Source organism: Leopardus geoffroyi, chromosome A3, assembly GCF_018350155.1.
Source record: "Leopardus geoffroyi isolate Oge1 chromosome A3, O.geoffroyi_Oge1_pat1.0, whole genome shotgun sequence".
Classification (NCBI taxonomy): domain Eukaryota; kingdom Metazoa; phylum Chordata; class Mammalia; order Carnivora; family Felidae; genus Leopardus; species Leopardus geoffroyi.
This window is the reverse complement of record NC_059336.1, coordinates 13,422,748-13,442,784: the sequence shown is the minus strand read 5'-3', so window position 1 is coordinate 13,442,784 and position 20,037 is coordinate 13,422,748. Positions and strand designations below refer to the sequence as shown.

Here is a 20,037-nt window from a genome sequence, read left to right as displayed (position 1 = left end):
CCAGACTGCTGGGGTTCAAATCTTGGCTGCACTCTGGACTAGTTGGGCAAGTGACTTAACCTCTTGGGGCCTCAGTGTCTTCAAATGTCAAGTGGGGGTCAATGACAGCACTTAACAGAGTTGTGAGGACAAAATGGCCTAATGCCAACGAAGCCCGTAGAATAGAACTGCATACAGTAAGTCCCGTATACGTGTTAGCTAGCATTTTTTTGTTGGGTTTGGGCCAACTTTTTTTTTTTTGAATGTTGGTTTATTTATTTTTGAGAGAGAAAGAGAGAGAGAGAACAGACGAACGAGCAGAGGAGGCGCAGAGAGACAGGGAAAGAGAGAGAACCCCAAGCAGGCTCTTAGCTGTCAGCACAGAGCCCATCTCGGGGTTCGAACTCACGAACTGCGAGATCACGCCCTGAGCAGAAATCAAGAGTGGGATGCCTGACCAACTGAGCCACCCGGGCACCCCGGGCCAACTTCCTCTCTGTAACAGCAGCAGTTTTCATTTGGGGATCCTCGGTCCATTAATAAGGTTCAAATCAGACCCCAGCTGCAGAGCGGACCGTGTGATCCAGACCTGCGCCCATCAGAGCCTCCAATCCCTCTGCCTGGGTGGTTGGCCAATTAGAGTAATCTGGCCTCACTAGGAAGAGATGTGGACTCTTTCCAACAGGCTAACTGGTTCTATGTCATTCCACCATGAGAGTAAGGAAGACTGACACCATCGTGCCTCACGCAGAGGTTGGAATGAAGCCAAGAGACAGAAGGAAGGTGAGCGGAGTAAGGGAACATAGTTGCGTTTTGAGAACATTTGAGACCCGGATCCAGCTAAGCCCGAAGGAGGAAGATTTTCCTCTGGGTTCTTGGTTTCAGGCGCCAATAGATTCCTTTTTCTCCTTTGGCTGGTTTCAGCTGTTTTCTTTCTTTCTTCTTCTTTCAGCTTTCTCACACGTTGACTCCCCAGGGACATGAATCAAATTCTCTTTGTTTCTTGGGTCACTCCAAGTTGCCTTCTCTGTCACTTGCGACCGAAGGAGCCCGCATGGTAGAACAAGCCGGAGGGGGAGCGCTGACTCAGGTGGCCTCCCAGCCGCCTTCTGCCTCTGTGTAGAAACCTGACAACGTGGCTTGCTGGCCCTTGGCCGGGGCCTGAGCCCAACTCGGTCTTCGCGTCGGCAAACGGCCCTCATCCTTGTCAACTGATAAGAACAAGGTGGTGTGGCAAAGAGAAGGAACGTGGGTGGGGGAGTCAGGAACTCTGGTCCTGATCCGGTCTTCGTTTCCTCACCTGCCAAGCAAAATAGACTGTTCCCTGGGCCCGGCCCTGGAGTCTGGGATGGGTGGAGTCTGACAGGTGGGGAGAGGGCCTTCCCTGGCCTCCCTCCTGGAAGCAGGTGCATCCAAGGTTTGTTTCCTCGGAACACTCATCACAACACGTGATTCTCGATGGGCTGTCTGTTCCGGTCTTTATTTGTGGGGGTTGTTTTTCCACCGGAAGCTCCACAGGGGTAGGGCTGTCTCTTTTCTAAATCCACAGCCCCAGCTCCTGCCCCCCCCTCCCCCGGTGCCCATTCTTCCAGTTAGCCAACAAATATTTACTGAGCACCTACTATGCACAGGCCCTGTTCTACAGGCCGGTGATCCAGAAATGAACGAGCTTGCATGAATCAGGCACCAAAAGAGATCACAGGCATGAGGCGATGAGTCCTCAGGAGCGGAGGCAGGAGAGGGAGGTCAGAAGTGACGGTGGGGGTGGGAGGAAGGTTGCATCTTTAGAGAGGGGAGTCAACAGAGCAGAGTCCTGTAGGAGGTGAAGGAATGTGCCTTGCAGACATCTTAGGGGAACGGTGTTCCAGGCATAGGGGAGAACAGGTACAGATGTCCTGGGGGAGGCGCGTACCTGGGAGTCTAAGGAAGGTAAAGTGCGCAACTATGGCTGGGGCGGAGTTGAGTGAGGGGAAGGCTCATTGGGAGAGGAGGATCTGGAAGGTTCCAGCCTGGGAGTACTGAGATTGGATGTAGGTTTTAACAGGGCAGGCTTTAACAGAACACACTGCAGGGAATGAGGGTAGACGCAGGAAGGCCAGTGAGACAGCTGCCCTGGAGCGTGCTTGGACCAGGACAGGGGCGGTGAGGGGGCTAGACATGAGATTCTGGATACTGATGAACGAATGAAAGAGTGAATGAATGAGTGAATGAATGAACGAGTGAAGGAATGAATAAGTGAATGAATGAAAGAGTGAACGACCAAGTGAAATGAACAAATCAATGAATGAGTGAATGAACGAACAAATGAGTGAACGACTGAGTGAACGAATGAGTGAATGAATCAATGAGAGAAAAAACGAGTGAATGAACTAGTGAATGAGTGAACAAATGAGCAAATGAGTGAATGAATGAGTGAAGGAATGAATGAACAAATGAGTGAAGGAATGAATGAATGAGTGAATGAACGAATGAGTGAAGGGCTGAGCGAATGAGTGAAAAAATGAGTGAATGAGTGAATGAATGAACAAATGAGTGAAGGAATGAGTGAATGAACGAATGAGTGAAGGAATGAACGAGTGAAGGGCTGAATGAGTGAAAAAATGAGTGAATGAGTGAAGGAATGAACAAATGAGTGAAGGAATGAGTGAATGAACGAAGGAGTGAAGGAGTGAAGGAATGAGTGAATGAATGAATGAGTGAAGGAACGAATGAGTGAAGGAATGAATGAATGAGTGAATGAATGAATGAGTGAAGGGCTGAGTGAATGAGTGAACAAATGAGTGAAGGAATGAACAAATGAGTGCAGGAATGAGTGAATTAATGAATGAGTGAAGGAATGAATGAGTGAATGAATGAACGAATGAGTGAAGGGCTGAGTGAATGAGTGAACAAATGAGTGAATGAATGAACAAATGAGTGAAGGAATGAGTGAATGAGTGAACAAATGAGTGAAGGAACGAATGAGTGAAGGAATGAATGAGTGAATGAACGAATGAGTGAAGGGCTGAGTGAATGAGTAAACAAAGGAGTGAATGAATGAACAAATGAGTGAAGGAATGAGTGAGTGAACGAATGAGTGAAGGAATGAAGGAACGAATGAGTGAAGGAATGAATGAATGAGTGAATGAACGAATGAGTGAAGGAACGAATGAGTGAAGGAATGAATGAATGAGTGAAGGAATGAATGAATGAGTGAATGAACGAATGAGTGAAGGGCTGAGTGAATGAGTGAACAAACGAGTGAATGAACAAATGAGTGAAGGAATGAGTGAATGAACGAATGAGTGAAGGAACAAATGAGTGAAGGAATGAATGAGTGAATGAACGAATGAGTGAAGGGCTGAGTGAATGAGTAAACAAAGGAGTGAATGAATGAACAAATGAGTGAAGGAATGAGTGAGTGAACGAATGAGTGAAGGAATGAAGGAACGAATGAGTGAAGGAATGAATGAATGAGTGAAGGAATGAATGAATGAGTGAATGAACGAATGAGTGAATGACTGAAGGAACGAATGAGTGAAGGAATGAACGAGTGAACGAATGAGTGAATGAACGAACAAATGGAGGGCAGACTGGCACACGCCAGGTGCTGCAGCAACTACTTCTGTGTAACAATTTACCTTCAACCTTAGCAGGAGAATAAAGTCCTTTTTGTTTGTTTGTTTTTTGCCTCCGGGAGCTCAAACGGGACACAGCACAGAACGCTGGCCTCTGCTTTAGAATGTGTGCGGTCATAGCCGGGGTCACCGAAGACCCGCCACGGGCAGTTGGTCAGGACCTCAGGGAGGCTCCTCCTCGAGGCCCGGGCTCCCTCCCACCACGGTGGCCTCAGGGTGGGGTCTGCTTCCGGCTCGGGAGGCGGCTGTCCCAGCAACGGGCAGGGCCGCCTCGGTGTCTCCAACCCAACTCCGTCTTTTCTGCTGTCCCCAGTGTCACTCCTGCCTCACTCTATCGGTCACGGGCGGGTCCCAAGTCTGGCCGGGTTCAAAAGGAGGGGACGGGGACCCCCTGCCCCCTCTCCCTGGAGGAGCGCCAAGGTCACAGCGTGGACGAGCAGGCAGGCTGTCCCGCGGCTGTCCTGGAAACACGGCGGGACCCGCCAAGTCACAGGGGCCTGGGCGCCACAGCGTGGGGGCCACGTGGGCCTCTGCCCGGCACACATCAGCCTTTCTAGGAAGTGAAACTTGAACGGACTCCGATTCCGTGTCTGCGTCTGGCAGGCACTGGAGTTTGTGCCCACGCCAGCCTCGGAGATCCCTGGGCCTCAGGAGGCCCTGGGTCACCCGGGGGGCCCCCTGACCCCACTCCTCCGTCCTGTACGACCCGAAGGGCTCAGTTAACTCGGCGGGGTCAGGTCCGGCAGCTCTGAGGGGACGACGGGCCGAGAGAAAAGCTTGCGCTAGACGTGGAAAGCCACGGAGAACGGAGCTTCCCGTGATCTTGGCCCAGAAAACGTTTACTCCCGCTTCAAAAGAACCCTTCCCCCTCCTCGTTTTTAAGGAGGAAGGCAGCCAACAGACCCAGAAACCCAGAGCGAAGTGTGGGACCTGGTTTCGGGGAACTGGCCCTAATTGCCCTCACTTCCCTCCTGCTGACGTCGGAAGTGACGATCCTGAGCCTTGGCCCCTCGGCCCTCTGAGCCCAGGGCCACCATCCACACAGAAGAGTGCGGGAGGGGAGGCCGCCGGCCCGTCTCCTCGGGCGGCCGGCTGCTTGTCCGGCAGCGGGAGAGGCGACTTCAACTGGGGGGGCTCCAGACCGGGGCGGTGGGGGCACGGCTGGGGACCAGGTTTGGGAGGGAGGGCTGACAATGTCAGGACAGAGGAGAGGGCCGCAGACCAGCCGCCAGCCCTTGGGAACTCGGCCGAGGCAACGCAGCCGCTCCGCCTGGCCCAGAATCAACGGGTGCATTTCTACAGGCGGCTCCCAGGAAGGTTCTGGAGAGATGGCCGCTTCCAGGGCAGGGGCCCTGGCGTGAGGCGCACGGTCCGTTCTGCTCTGAAAGGGGCGACAGGACCGACCTCTACCTGGCGTACCTGCTTTGAGGGGAAGGTCTCAGAAGTTCGACTGATCACCTGTGCTCTCATTTCCGCCAGATTCTTCTTCAGTTTGCTCCCTTTGCTATTTTAGCAAATTTATCTACAAAGGAGGCTTGTCTTTCTCTGGGGAATGAGCATCACCTGCACTAAACCAGACTCTTAACCTGGCACTTCTGATGTTTGGGGCCGGGCCATCGTCTGCCGGGGGTGGGGGTGGGGGTGGGGGTGGGGGAGGGCTGTGCATTGCAGGGTGTTTAGCAGCCTCCCTGGCCTCTACCTGTGAGAGGTGACTAGCACCCAACCCCAGTTGTGGACATCAACAATGTCTCTGGACACTGTCACATGTCCCAGGGGCGAGGGGGGGGTGGTGGCGAAATTGCTCCCAGGGGAGAACCCCGGGCCATAAATGGGGGGCAACATCAAGAAACAAATGCGTGACGTTGCACTTGGATCCTTGCTTGCCGAGGGCACTGACCTTTTTCTTACAGGCCTCCTTGAAGGCCACAAAGGAGGAGTATCAGGGACTCCCTCCCCGATGACTCAGAAGGCTCAGAAGAGAACACAGTGAAATCTGATGTCACTCACGGAAGGACCCCTAACACATGGCCCTAAAGTGAGGACCACTGGGTCCTGCCCGCTGGATGCCTTCGTCCAGTCAGTGGGCCTGGGTCGGCTAGAGCCCAGCGGGCTGGCCCATGGCCTTAGCTCAGGAGAAGCCTGGATGTTGTGTGGCTAATTCTGGGGAGACATGCTCGTCTGCAGTGGAGTCTGTCTACAGCAGGGCCTCAAACTCAAATGCCTGCAGGGGCTAGGCTCCAGAATTGAGTGACATGCTCTGGACTTGGGAGAATGGGTTAGAGGGTGGGGACTGGACCACACTGGAGACTTTGTTTCCAAAGTGAAAGCATTCAATACATTTGAAACACCGAACGAACGACCAAAGGAAGTTCCACTAGAGTGTGGCTGGAGGCCTATTTGCAACCCTTCAAAGCTATGCGATCTTTTCTGAGCACCTACTATGTGCCTGGTGCTATATGGGATGCTGGCAAACAGCCATAAACATGGAACAGGCCAGGCCTCTACCCGCAAGGAGCTGACATCCTGGTGGGGGAGACAGATAATACGTGAAGATAAATTTCAGGTCGTCTGAAGAGCTTTGAAGAAAACTGTCGGGGAGACAGGATAGACAGTAAATCAGGGGAAGCCTCTAGGAAGGAGTGATGTTTGAGCTGAGACCTGAAGGTGGGGAGAAGCCAGTTATAGGCAAAATGCTTTACAACCGAAGGAAAAAGCAGGTGCAAAGGCCCAGTGGTAGGAACGAGTTTGGCTGGTTTGAAGAATAAACAGAATAAAGACCAGAATGACAGGAACAGGAGTGCCAGCCTGCCACAGAGGAGACTGGACATCACCTTCTGCCAGCCCACACCTTCCAGGTAGGCCACACCTGTTGTTCTTGCTAGGTGTTCAGGGGAAATGGGGAATCAGACACAGAAATACCCACCTCTGTCCTTTGTTCTTTTGTCTTAGCTGTGAACGAAAGCTTCCCTGGCAGCAAGTTACAAAGTTATTTCTGCAAAAGGCCTTTGGCCAAAAGCAATAAAGTTGGACCTGAACAGAGTCATTATTCACGCCTAATTGTGGGCTGGTTCTCAGTGTAGACTGCCTGGGCCAGGACTGCGGATCCCAGGCCCCCCTCTATTTTTTTCAACCCCACTCTTTCCCAGCACGGTTTACCCCCCCCCCCCCAGGACATGTATTTATGGTTCCAGAGACTGTATATAGTTTCCTTTGAGCAGAACATAAAGGGATAAAAGTCTGTTTTGGTGGCCTGGTATTCATAATCTAATTACTTCTTCCCTTTCCACCCATTCCACAGCCCCGTGCACTGTCTTCGCCCATCATGCCCCTGCTATCAACAGATGAGCTTCTCATTAGCTCACCTTGGAAACAGCCTGGCACTTAACAATTATTTGAGAAGCCTGCACTCATAGGCAGGAGGAGGAGTCTGAAGCAACTTTTACCAAATAACTCACTAAATTTAGAGACGGGAATCCAGAGAATTTTGCAGGACAGGTCCATTTCCAACCCTGGCATGCTGTGCAATTTAATCGGTGGGTGGAAATAGACGGCCAAGGGGAGGAAAGCGGAGGTTAGAAGTGGTGCTCCTTGAGTTCGGATCAGTTTTTCCCACTGGAGCGGTCTCGCTGCGCTGGGGGACTCGCTGAGTGTCACAAGGCGTACTCTCTGAACAGGTGCACAGTGGCTGGAGGAGAGGGCGTGAGAGCTCACCGCCAGTGTCCACGTGGGGTGGGGTCTGGGGAGGCGGGAGCACATTCGCTGTGCTGGCAGTTCGGTCATGACCGCACATGCTCTCCCTGCCGGGAGCCAGCTCCAATTATCCCCATCTTTGGGGTCAGGATGCTGGGGTTAGAATTCTGGGAGCCAATTTTGCCCCGTGAAGAGGTCTTTCAGACCCCCAGCAGTGCCTGAGTTATGGGGCCCCTGACCCGGAAGAGATGCCACACAGGTTTGGGCATTCTACTTCTAGCAGATTTTTAAAAAAATGCCTTCATTCATTCATTCATTCATTCACCCACCCATCTATCCATCCATTCACTCAAAAATGTTAACTGCTCATCCTGGGGGAGTCACTTATTCAGGGGCTGAGCAGTGGTTTCTAACTTTGTCCGGCCACTGGTCCACTACTCTCGACACTAGAAACCCAATTTCCTTTTGATGAATTTCTCTCGCCTGACAAGATGTGTTGCCCTCTCTCTCGCCATGTGACTGAGTGGTGATCATGTGACCAAAGTTGGCCCATCAGACTCTCTCATCGGGCTTTTGACTCTCAAATGGAATGTCAAGGGCAGAAGGGACAAACAGGGGTGTATTTGTCCCATTGGAACCCCTCTTCCAGCAGCTCCTTGGGGGTCCCTATAACTTCCTAAGCTAAAGCCTTAGAAAGCCTGGTAGCTTTCATTGTTGGGCTCCTAGGAGTCAGAAGACCGTGAGACCGACCACCATAGGTGAGTGAGCGCGGTAAGAGGCCACGTGGGGGAGGAGGTAACTCCCCCGTGTGACCAGCACTCGCTGAAGGTCATCAGAGTGGACCCATTTTGGACCTTTTAGCTGATACCACAGGGAGCAGGAGAACCCTGACAACTCACAGAACGGTTACAAATTATTACATTGTTGCTTTAAGCCACCCAGCCGCAGGTGCTCTCTCCTAAAGCAGAAACACAACCAAAGAGCCTTGAAGGCTATGACCAGTCAAGATTTTTGGTATCCAGTGGCCAGTGGCTTTAATCAGTGTCCTCAAAGAAGGGCATCGTTCGTTCCTTCTTTCAATCCCTTTTCAAACAGCCAGGAAGCTCAGCATGGAGGGTACGGAGATGACCAAGCTGAAGGAGCTGCTAGTCCGGGGGGGGGGGGGGGGGAGGAGCACCACACATGGTGCCTTAGTTACAAAATGGAGAGGATAATGGGCCCTGATCAGAGAGAGAGAGAGAGAGAGAGAGAGACAGAGAGAAAGTGAGCGAGGAGGGGAGGGGCAGAGAGGGAGGGAGAGAGAGAACCCCAAACGGGCTCCACGCTGTCAGCACAGAGCCTGACGTGGGGCTTGAACTCACGAACCGTGAGATCATGACCTGAGCTGAAATCAAGAGGGGGACACTGAACCGACTGGGCCACCCAGGCGCTCCTAAAATCTCAGAATTTTTAAAAATCTGACAACTAACTTTAAAAAAATGTTTGAAACAGGGGCACCTGGGTGGCTCAGTCAGTCAAGCGTCTGACTCTTGATTTTGACTCAGGTCACGATCTCAACAGTTTGTAGGATCGAGCCTCGTATCTGGTTCCGTGTGCTGATGGTGCAGAGCCTGCTTGGGATTCTCTCTCCCTGCCCTCTCCCTCCCCCCCCCCACCCCCCGTGCTGTATGCTCTCTCTCTCTCCCAAAATAAATAAACTTAAAGAAAAGTTCAAAACAGTGTGTAGGTTAAACATCTCTGTGAGCTGAATACAGGCCCTGCTTAGCCAGCCTGCGATGTCCTGTTCTGAGAGGGCAGAACGAGGAGAGGCTTCTTTCTGCCTCACTTTCCTTGTCTGTAAAATGGGGATTAGAAGGTCCCTGTGCTGTAGACGAATGCTTGTGTCTCCCCAAAATTCGTACGTTGAAACCTCATCCCAATCCAATAGTATTAGGAGGTGGGGTCTTTGCAGGTCATCAGGTCATGAGGGTGGGACCCTCATGAATGGGATTAGTGTCCTTATAAAACAGACCCCAGAGAGCTCCCTTGCCCCTCTGCCATGCGAGGCCACGAGAAGGTGTCACCTGTGAAGGAGGAAGCGGGCTTTCACCAGACTCTGAATCTGCTGGCACCACGACCTTGGACTTGTCAGCCCCAGAACTGTGAGAAATAAATTTCTGTTGCTTCTAAACCTTCTAGTCTCCGGGATTCTGTTGCAGCCTGAACGGACTAAGACAACCCGTGTCATGTTCACCTGCGCGGCCGCTTAGAATGCTGTCTGGGGCACAGAAATGTGAGCCTTCAGGAGTGTGAGTTTGGGACAGGAGGTGACAGAGGCAGGTCTCCTGGGCTGTGACAGCTCCTTTCAGGAGGGGACAATGAGGGCGGGGGGGGGGGGGGATGGCGGGGGAGAGCTGTCTTTCCCAGGGCACCTGCAGAAATGTCCTGCCACTGATCTCACAGATTAACTTCCGTGTACCAAGTGGCCTGAAACTGGTCAGAAGCAGCAGATTCTGCCAGCCCTCGCACAGGGCCTGACGTCCCCGCTGTGGCCCGAGGCGGATGTGAGTGACCTCAGCACACACCCCAGCTCCAGCGCCGGGATGGATGCCAGAGGGTCCCAGGACTTGTGAGCATGCAAAAGCAACCCTCCCCACCCCCCACCTTTGCTTTCTGCAAATGACAAACTGGTTCTGACTCCTTCACCTTGAGCAGTTGCCCTCGAAGGATCCCCAAACCCTAGATTCAGACCCAGCGGCACATCTCCGAGCCTCCTTCCCAGGTTCCCTCATCCAAAAAATATTTCCTGAGCACTCAGAGTCCCGGGCCTTGTTCTGGGTGCTGGGGTTACAGTGGTGAGTGAGACAGACCCGATTCCTGCAGCCGCGAGGCTTCCTTTTTAGGGAGAGGAGAGAGGACAAAGGACGAATAAGTCAATCGAGATAATTCCAGAGAGTGGCAAGTGTTATAAACATAAAACAGGTGTCATTCCAGGCATTTAAGGATGTGACGTTTGAGCGGAGACCCGATGGATCGGAAGGAGCCAGACTTGTGACGTCCAGGCACGGGGGGACAGCAAGGGCAAAGGCCCTGGGGTTGGAACAAGTTCGGATGCGGCCAACGAACAGAGAAGAGGCCAGTGGGATGGCACAATAAGCTCGGAGGTGGAGGAAGTGAGACGGGGCGTCTGGACTTTACGACAGGTGCAACAGGTAACTGGGAGGAGGGGTTTGTTAGAGCCGCTGCCACCACCAACCGCAGAAACGCCCGACAGAAGGCACCCCATCCAGCACCTTCTCTTCCTGCCTCAGCCGTCTGAACCTTGAGCTACCCACTGGAGTCACCTGGTTGCTCGGATGCCCAGGCCCCACCCCCAGGCCGCCGAGTTACCTGGTCTGGGTGTGGCCTGGGCTGGGCGCCGGGGTTTTTAAGAGCTGCCCTGGAGATTGTTCGGAACCCCTGCTCCCCTTATGAGCATCTCCTGGGTCCATGGTGACAAGCCCACCTCGGGCTCCCGGGACGGGCTCGGAGCCCTATAGGTTGGCCCCCCAGGTTTGCTCCCTTCCTGAGCTGGCCTGACTGAGGCCTAAAAGAGGGGCGGGTGGGGGCGGGGTGGGGAGCGGGGCACAGCGCAGCTCGACAGCTCAGGAGGCCTCAGGATGCGGACTTCCTCAGCTCGGGGTGGGGGGTCCTGCAGCCTTCCTCGCGGGCCGACGGGAGTTAAGTACAGGAGCACTTCAAGAAGCTGAGAAGAAAGCACCGTGGCCGTTCCTCCCCACGTTAAACACGGAACATACGACCTAGCAACTGCCCTTCCGGGATTTATACAAAGGAAACGAAATCACCGTCTCGAAAAGCTACCTGCACGCGTACGTCCACGGCGGCCAAGCCACGGAAGCCACCGCCGTGGCCGCGGAGGGGTGAGCGGAGAGAGGAGAGGTGATGCGTATACGCAGACGATGGGAATATTACTCGGCCAGGAGAAAGGAGGAAACCCTGCCGTTTGGGGCACGGGCCATCAAGGGAAAGACAAACTCAGCACGAGCTCGCCTGTATGCGGAATCTTCAACACCACCACCACCACCCGAAACACGGGACTCATACGGAGAAGAGACTGGGGAGGCAGCGGTGGGAGATATGGGCGAAGGCGGTTAAAAGGTACAGACTTCCCGTTGCAACCGGGGACGACGCACTGCACGGTTAATGAGGCTGTGTTTTGCACCCGGAAGTTGCTAAGAGCCTAAACCCTAAACATTCTCATCCCCAGGAAAAACATTTAACTGCGCGATGATGCATATTAACTAACCTTACTCTGGTAATCGTTTTCCAACATACACGCGTATCAAATCATGTTGTACACCTAAGACAAATATCGTTATATGTCAATTACATCTCGGTAAAAACAAAAACAAAAACAAAAGCAAAAAGGCTAGGGGATCTACAAGTATAAGCAATAATAAGGACGCCTGACTTTTGGAAGCAATTTCCATGTGCCGACCCAGTGAACTAGTGTTTCGCCGTGACTCTGCCAGGGAGCTGCCGTGATCATCCCCATTTGACAGAAGAGGGGTCTGAGGCTCAGAGAAATGAGTTGACTTGACCATCTCCGCCCAGCTACTGAGCGGCACAGCTGGTAGGTGAATCAGGAAGTCTGGTTCTAGAATGCACCCTGTTAACCAGGGGGACTCTCAGAGATGTCTCTTACGTCCAGTCTTCTATACCTTCTTCATCTCCTGCCCAAGTGGAAGCCGCTGATACCTGGATGTGCCCAAGAACTCAGGAGCCCATTTGCTGGAGAGCTGGTTCGTGCTAACAACATGGGATCGTTTCACCTGAGGGACTAGGGTATTGTAGGAACATGTCGACAAGGAGGGCAATAAGCTGTCCCCAGGGACAGTTCTGAGGCAGAAGCTGTGGGTGGCCCCCACAGGATCACTCCTCAGTTTACGGGCCCGGAGGTGCACCCCTGTTTTGGCAATAAACCAGCACTGGCGTAAGCCCTTGGCTCTCAGAAGAGTGAAATCAGCCCAGAGGGGTGTTCGCAGGAATTTGTGAAGAGTGTTTGGTCGTCATGGTAACTGGGGGATGTTTCTGGCGTCTGGTAGGGGAGCAGGGATGCTGGATAATTTGCCACCCTCCACGCAGTGAAGAACCCAATGTGGGGCTCGATCTCACGATCCCAAGATCGAGAGTCTCATGCCCTTCCAACCGAGCCAGCCAGGCACCCCAGAACTGCCCCATTTCCAACTGAGTACGTTCTATTTATTATTCTTAAGTAATCTCTACCCCCAATGTGGGGCTCGATCTCACGATCCCAAGATCGAGAGTCTCATGCCCTTCCAACCGAGCCAGCCAGGCACCCCCAGAACTGCCCCATTTCCGGCATGACTTTCCGATGTCCCACAAGACACTCACGTAGGCGAAAAAGCTCTTACAGTTAGCTACCTGGCCTCAGAAACGAGCTCCATTTCACATATAAACACAAAAGCTGTTTTGCCTGGTTCTAGTCTACGCTGAATTTTCTGGGAATGCAACCGCGAGGTAAACCAAGGGAAGACTGTCGTTTGTTTTGTTCGGAGATTTTGGTAAATTGTTCGCCATTTGGGAAAATCACATGGTTTATGGCTGTAGCACTTGTGGTATGTTCCTACCCCGCTGTGTCTGTAGCTGTCAGATTTATGTGATTCCACACTAGTGTGGGCATCTGACTGCTTTATTACGTCTTCCAATGTAGTTGTGCCTAAGATTTATAGCTGGCCATACATATGTTTACTTACAACTCACTTTCCTCTTAGTTTTTCTTTAAATTATACTCAGGATACTTTATCAGTTGAAAAACGTGCAGAGAGGTTCTATTACCAGGAATTCATTTCAGGTAAACCTGCCAAAAATATTTGCTATATGAGGGCGTCTGATCTGCTAATTTTGGGAACCACCGAGTGACGTCAAACACGAAAAGCCCGTTTCCCTCTGCCAGTGTTTGGTTTAGGTGTGCGTACAAAACCCAACCCTGGACCAATAAGGCATGAAGCAAAGTCTGCTGGGGTGAGGGTGTTCTTGGAAGGATTTTGCTCTCTGATTAAAAGGCTGACAGCATGGGGTCCCACTCTTTATTTCCACTTTGTATGGGGATGTAATACCTAGAGCTGCAGCAGCCATCTTGAGACCATGAAGCAGCAAGGCCAAAGACGCATGAGGACTGAGGAACAGAGGACTGGAAGATCTTGGGTCTCGAAGACATCGTACAAACTGGCTCCAGGGCTCCCCTGGCTTGGACTGTTGTTAAGCGAGAGCTAACGTTTCTATTGGGTAAGCCACTCTCAGCCAGGAATTCTATTACTTGCGGTGAATATATCTTGATTCACATTCAAATGCTTAGGACTCAAAGCCTCTAAGAACTGTGGTAGGATTTCTTGGTGTCTGAAATATCCAGGAAAGTGGCCCGCATGCACAAGTCTGTGGACAGTGTCTGTCTCTAGAGCAGGCCAGAAATGCAGCTTTGGGATGATTTGACTTTCACCAGAGCATGAACATCTCCTGAACTTCTGGGAGCCATTTTCCATTCTCTTTTCAAAACGCTCCTCTCTTTGGCCACTGAGGAGGGCCAGTCACCCACTGGGGCCCTGACTGGGAGCCAGTAACAAAGGCTACTGGCTATATTCTTCACCTAACACATCTGGCTTCCACCTGGCTAAACACGTCATGGCCCCTGGGGATGGCCCCGTCCATCAACTCACGCTTATAAGACCTACTCGTAACGACTCTGGGTCTGGGGTAGAATTTACTTAATGTTTCAAGCAGGGCCCAAGTGCGCAGAGCCGTGGGCCAGGCTTTTGCAAGACAAAGCCATGTGTCAGAGGCCAGGGCCCCTGGACAACGTATGTTTTGGAATCTCATTAAGAGACTGTGTAGCATTCAAAATGGCGGTGGTCTCTGGTGAGAGAATCCCATGAAGTCTGGGTCTGGGCTGGAGGAAGAGCTTCGAAGACGATGCCAACAGGTGATCTACCAGGGAGGCATCATGTTGCCTATGAGGCCCAAGATCCCACCTGACCTTCAGTTCCCAAAGGTACCTGTTGTCAAGTGATGAATATTTGGTTCTATCCGCTAATCACTGAGCAGTGAGGAGACGGACAAGGGGAGGCTCAGCCTGGGGCTTTGTGAGTTTCTCAGGAGCATCATTAGGAGGTGAGCCTGTGAGGTGTGCTAAAAATAGTCATCAGATAGATGCAGGACAGGCAGGTGGAGGGGAGGGGCAGACCACACCAGAGAACAAAATACATTTTCCCCGGACGGTCGTGTCCAGTCCCATGGCTTAAAATAACATGGATCCTCCAAGGCCTCCCAGATGTAGGCTGCCAGCCCCAACCAGCTCCAGACGTGGGTATCCCACAGCGACCGAGAGCTCAGATCCCCTGGTCATCTCAAACCCAACATGTCCACGACTGAATTCTGGATCATCTCCCTGCCCCCAAACCTCTCTCTTAGTCTTATTCAGGAATCCCCACGTTCCAGGCTGCCCAGTCACCTGGTTCCCCGGTACAATGGATATTTGTTGTGAGGTCCCTTGCAGACACCCCGGGATGTTTAGCAGGCTGTAGCAATGAGGCTTCCTTCCACTGGGAGCCCCCCAACTTGTGCTCTCCAGGACTCTGGGGGCTCCGTTGCTCTGTCCCCAGCCCCAGGGTGGGGCCTGGGAGCCTGGCCTAAGCCCACCGTCGGGCGCTCGTTTCCTTGACCAGTGTGGGTTTGGAGTAAGCACGTGACATAAACCAGTGCCATCAGAGGGACGCCCGGGGCGAGGGTGAGCATTTCCAGAAAAGAGGCTTGTTCTTTCCTCTTGGGCTTAGACCAGGGAGAACAAGAGGACCGCTCTTCAGCAGCCAACTCAGACACCTCAATTATGATAACAGCCGGCGTTTACTGAGGGCCTGCTGAGGTCAGATGCCTCGCGAAGCCCTTGCTGCTGATGACTTCACTTCATCCTTTACCAAAACCAGGAGGGAAGTGCTACTATAGTCATCGTCATTTGCTGGATGACAACGCCGGGGCCCAGAGAGGTTAACTAATGCTCCCCGGATCACACAGCGGGGCAGGAAGCCCGGGCCTGCCCACCCCTTGGAGCCAGAGGGCAACCGGCCCCGTGGAAGGAGGAGCAGACAGGCAGAGGAACGGATGCTCATGACAGAATCGGAGCCCTGATTCCAGCTGCATCTGAAGCCAGAGTCACCCGAGCAGTTTGTGGCCATAAAAGCGAACACGTCCCTTCTTTTCTCCTTATGCTGGTTTGAGACTCTGTGATATTCCCTTTGCGACCTGCACACAGCAGTTGCTCAGTAAACACCAGCAGATGCCGGGAAGACTGCTCGGGTCGTCCGCCTCCCTGCCCCCCATTAACTGCTGGTTGTGTAGCCAGAACACCCGACTGCGGCCAGACCCACGCGACTTCCTCTTTCGGCTCCAAGTGAGGCCCGGTTCCCTAGCAACCATCCCAGTTAGGCAATCACGCCATTTATCAGGATGCCAATTAATTATAATGATCTTAATGATCTTCCAATTAGGTAGCGCCTTGAATCAGATCAGGGGCCCCTCAGCCTCCCCGGGCGGGGGCTCATCGCAAGGCAGGCAGGTTGAGGTGAGGCGACCGCACCTGCAGGTCAGCACTGAGAAGCCCCACCTTCCGTGCCCACCAGCCACAGAGGGCCCCGGGGCCTGATGGAAAGCTGGGAACCTCCCGGCCACCTCTCCAAGGACAGGCCAGTGCGACTCCATCACCAACCACAAGAGGGCCTCGCTTCTCGGAAAACGTTAACCCTTCCGCCCCTCGGAGGCCGTGCTTTTTTGCATCAGCCACATTAGATGCGTCCCTTTGCATTCTGACTAGGGGAGCGTGTGTGTGTGTTTGCACGGGGCAGGAAACGCGGCCCGGCAATCGCACACTTTCCTCAGGCCGCAACCCCCCCACAAACCAAACACAAATCCGAGATTCTGTCAAATAGTGGAGATTTTTGGAGAGGAGAGGGGTTACTGATGGGCTTCTGCCTTTCAAACTTTTGTCTAGATGCGTTTTCTTCCACGGGGCATGTATTTCTTCCACATCTGGAAGAAAGACCCAGGTCACGGAGGGAGGAGAGTACAGTGGGTCAGAATGGACCCTGGAGCCACAGGGCCTCTTACATCCTGGCTCCACCACTGACCAATTGTCCCAGGAAGGTCACAATCCCCTCTGTGTCCTCGTCTTTAACAGGACGAAAACCACAAGACCTACCCCACAGGGTTTTTGTGTGGATTAAAGGAGTTATTATGCATGAGGGGTTGGAACAGCGTATGGCTCACAAAACACTACATAAGTGTTATCTATCACCCTAAGTCTAGACGAAGCTCGTTCTTTGAACTACAAGCGGGTTGGGAATTCTGATATTCTTCTGGAGGACAAGGCTTTTGGTTCCTTTCTGGGGGGACAGAGTTGAAGAACCGACTTGGCGGGGTTGGGTGATGTTCCCAGTCTGGCTGACTTAGGAGACCAGAAAGCTGCCCCTCGAGGCACGGCCAAATGGATAAATTAAACACGTCTAGGGAAAGGAAGAGAGAGTTGTCGCCCCCGAATCCAAAGGTGGACTTCACATGCCGGGCAGTGCAGTCACCCCTTTCTAGGCCCTCAGGACGGCAGCTGAACAGAGCGACTGGGCAGGGGACACAACTCCTGCACACGCGCATGCACGCACACACAATCTCACACACGGCCACACTGTCTTCCTCCAAGCCCCGGCTTTTTACACTTAACTCATCACTCAACCCTTAAGTTTGAAAACGTAACATGTTATTAGGGTTTTTTAAAAAGCCATAAATTCAAATAAGAAAACCACGCAAAGCCCAAACCCCAAACCCCAAACCCACATGGGCTTTCAAGCATTTATGTACATAAACGTGGCCCAAGGAAGGCACACCCTTCGTGTGCAAATGTCCAGCGAGCCTCCTATCAGCCAAGCCTGCCACTGTTCCCCTTTGAGCCGCTTATTAGAACACTAATCTGCACCCCCGGATGGGCTGTTTTGAGGAGTGTTCTGTCCTCCATGAGGTGGGACAGGCAAAGCCGGAGGAACCTCTCTTGCCAGGTGAGTGGTCTCCAGTCTGTCCTCCCCACCCCCTTTATAAACGCATGAATGGCTTTAATTGAATTACAACCGTCCAGCGGGTTCTGTGATGGGTAGCCGGGATGCAGGAAGAAATTCCCCTCACTATTAACTGCCAGATGAGAGTAACTCTGGCCGCTCTGGGGAGAGACGCCCGTGTCCTCTGGGGAAAGCCCATCCTACCTGCTTCTCTGTCGCCAGAGAACCCGCGGGAGAGCAGGCTCTCGGCTCTGCCCCGAAGGAAGGGAGGGCGGCCCTGTGGGACAGAGGCAGGGGCAGGTGGAGGGGGCCAGGGCCAGCCTCCCCGCAGGCACAGATGTGCAAACACCCAGATTCAAGCGTAAGCTGAATGTAATTACTTGGTTAATTAAATATTGACTTTTAACTCAAAAAGTGATTAAAACAAGCTGCTGGAAAGAGAGTAGAGGGGGCAGGGAAGGGATCAGAACTTTCAGGAAGAGGAGGAGGAGGGGGACTGTGTTGTGCGCAGGGGGCACCGTCTTCAGTCCTAGGGCAGGTAGGGAACTGCGGACAGAGGTCACTGTGCAAAACTAGGATTTGCTGGTGTCTCTTTACAGTTTCCACCCTGAGACCACATCTCTTTACTAGGCTGCCTTCAAAGCGAACCGAGCGAGCCTCTGGCTCAGGAACTATACAGATCGTCGCCTTTTCTTGGAGCTAATGCGGAACCTGGCACGAGGACGTGCTCCATGGATGCTTGTAGAACGAATGAATGAACTACTAGAAAGAATTAAGATAAAAGAGACAAAAACCAGAAGGAAAGAAAAGCGCACTCCTAGAAATCGCCTCGCCGCCACACTTCGGAAACCCCGGGGAGCCCGGGGAGGGGAGCATCTCCCCGCAAGGCGATGAGAACCGGTTCTGACCTGGCCTGGGAGGAAGTTTGTCTTTTCGATCCCGTTGGCCCTTTCGGTAGCTGCGAGCTCCCAGTCACCCTGAAGATCCGGTCCACCGCTTTCCCGTGTCCTGCCTGGACAAGCCCCACGTGGTCTGGCTTCTAACTCAAAGGGGTCAAGGAGGCCATCCCCCTGCGGCCGGCGGGCCCGGGCGCGCTTCCCCGGAGTCCTCCAGGGCTCCGCGTGGCTCCCGCGGGTCAGGGGCGCGGTGGGAAGCCGTCACCCGCTCGCCAAGCCCGCCGGCGGGGTCAAACGGGTCATCCCCCCGCCCCCTGCCCCCCGCGGCCCGCCGGCGCCGGGGCCTCCCTCTGGACGGCCGGGTCCCACCTCCGCGCGCCGCGCCGGGGCCTGAGCCGGGCGGTCGGGACCGGCCGCCCGCTCACCTGGGCGGCGCTGCGGCGGCCGGGGGGCCCCCCCGCCCCGCCCCCCCCCCCCCGGGCCCCGCGCGCCCCACTCACCGGCGCGCACGGCCCCGGCGGCCTCACCCCGCGCGGGGCGCCGCCGCCTCTGCCGCAGCCCGGCCGGGCCGCGGGGCGCAGGGGACTCCGCGCCGCTGCCGCCGCCGCCGCTGCATCCCCCGGCGAGTGCTGCCGCCGCTCCTCCTCCCCTCCCTCCGCCTCCTCCCGCCTCTCCGCCCCCCCTTCCCCCGGCTCCTCCGCCGCCGCCGCCCCCACCCCGGCCCCCGCCCCGGCGCACCGCCCTCGCCAAAGTCCGGCTCCGCGCCGCGCCCGGGCCGCTCTCACATCGCCCCAGCCCGGCCGGCCGGGCTGCCCGAGCCAGCCCCTTGGCACACGGCGCGGCCCGGCTCCCCGCCCGCCGGCCTCCGAGCGGGGAAGGCGAGCGCGCGCCGGGGCGGGGGGCGCCAGACCCGGAGCCGCGGGCGGCGGGGGCCCGGGGCCGGTGTAGGGGGGGGGAACCCGCCGCGGCGCCCTCCCCGCGCCCCCCGCGCCCCAGCGCTTTACCTCCGGCTCGATGGACGCGCGGCCGGGCCGGCCCGGTCCTTGTTCCCGCGGCGCGCGCGGCCCTGGCCCCGAAGTCCGGCCCCGGACGGGGCAGCGGCGGAGAGCGGGGGTCCGCGCGGCTCTCGGCTTCCCGATGCCTCGGGACCCGGCTGGCCGCGCTCCCGGCGCCAAGCGCGCACCCTCGCCGGGACACAGACGCACACTCGCTCCCGCTCGCCCTCGGCGGAGAGTTGAAACAGCTGTGGGATTCGCCCAGGAGCTGGAAATGAGGGAGGGACGCGAGCCAGAGCCGTGCGTGCGTGCGTGTGTGTGTGTGTTTGTGTGTAAAAGACACAAACGGGGGGGGGGCATCGCTAATAAATCAAACACCGCAATAAAGTGAGGAGGGCCATTGATCAGGTCCCCTTGGCTGGAAACGAAGAGTATCCTTCCTTCCTCTCCGCTTTTTCTCCTCCCGCGGGCTGGAAGGAGCCAGTGTTGCGCGGGGCGTGCGACAGCCCCGGCCGGGCGCTCCCCTCGTAATGACACGTTAATAAATGTTTTCTTTTATCTGCTCTCACAAGGGCTCGCCCCGGTCTGCAAACACCCGACCGCCTTTGCTGAAAGCGCGGCGCTCGCCTCTCACCACACGCATCTGCCTTTGGAGATGCCGGCTGCAGCCCGAGCCCCCAGCTAGAGCGCAGGGTGAACTGCCCCCGCGCCCAGGAACCCTCCCGAGATCCTAACTTGAACTCAAGCGAAAATAGCTGCCGTTGCCCAG

At 54.7% G+C, this 20,037-nt stretch overlaps 1 protein-coding gene across 3 annotated transcripts in view; it reads right to left on the bottom strand.

Annotated features, from left to right (window-relative positions):
• SULF2 (sulfatase 2) overlaps positions 1–19,864 on the bottom strand; it is a 119,153-nt gene extending 99,289 nt beyond the window's left edge. The window contains exon 1 of one of the 3 annotated variants that reach the window (XM_045444322.1): positions 19,278–19,864. The gene's annotated coding sequence lies outside the window, so the exon portion shown is untranslated. Of the gene's footprint in view, positions 1–18,285; positions 18,561–18,773; positions 18,911–19,277 lie in introns of those variants that run through there. The other 2 variants (XM_045444323.1, XM_045444324.1) reach the window with 2 other exon arrangements.
• Between the last annotated feature and the right edge of the window lie 173 nt (positions 19,865–20,037).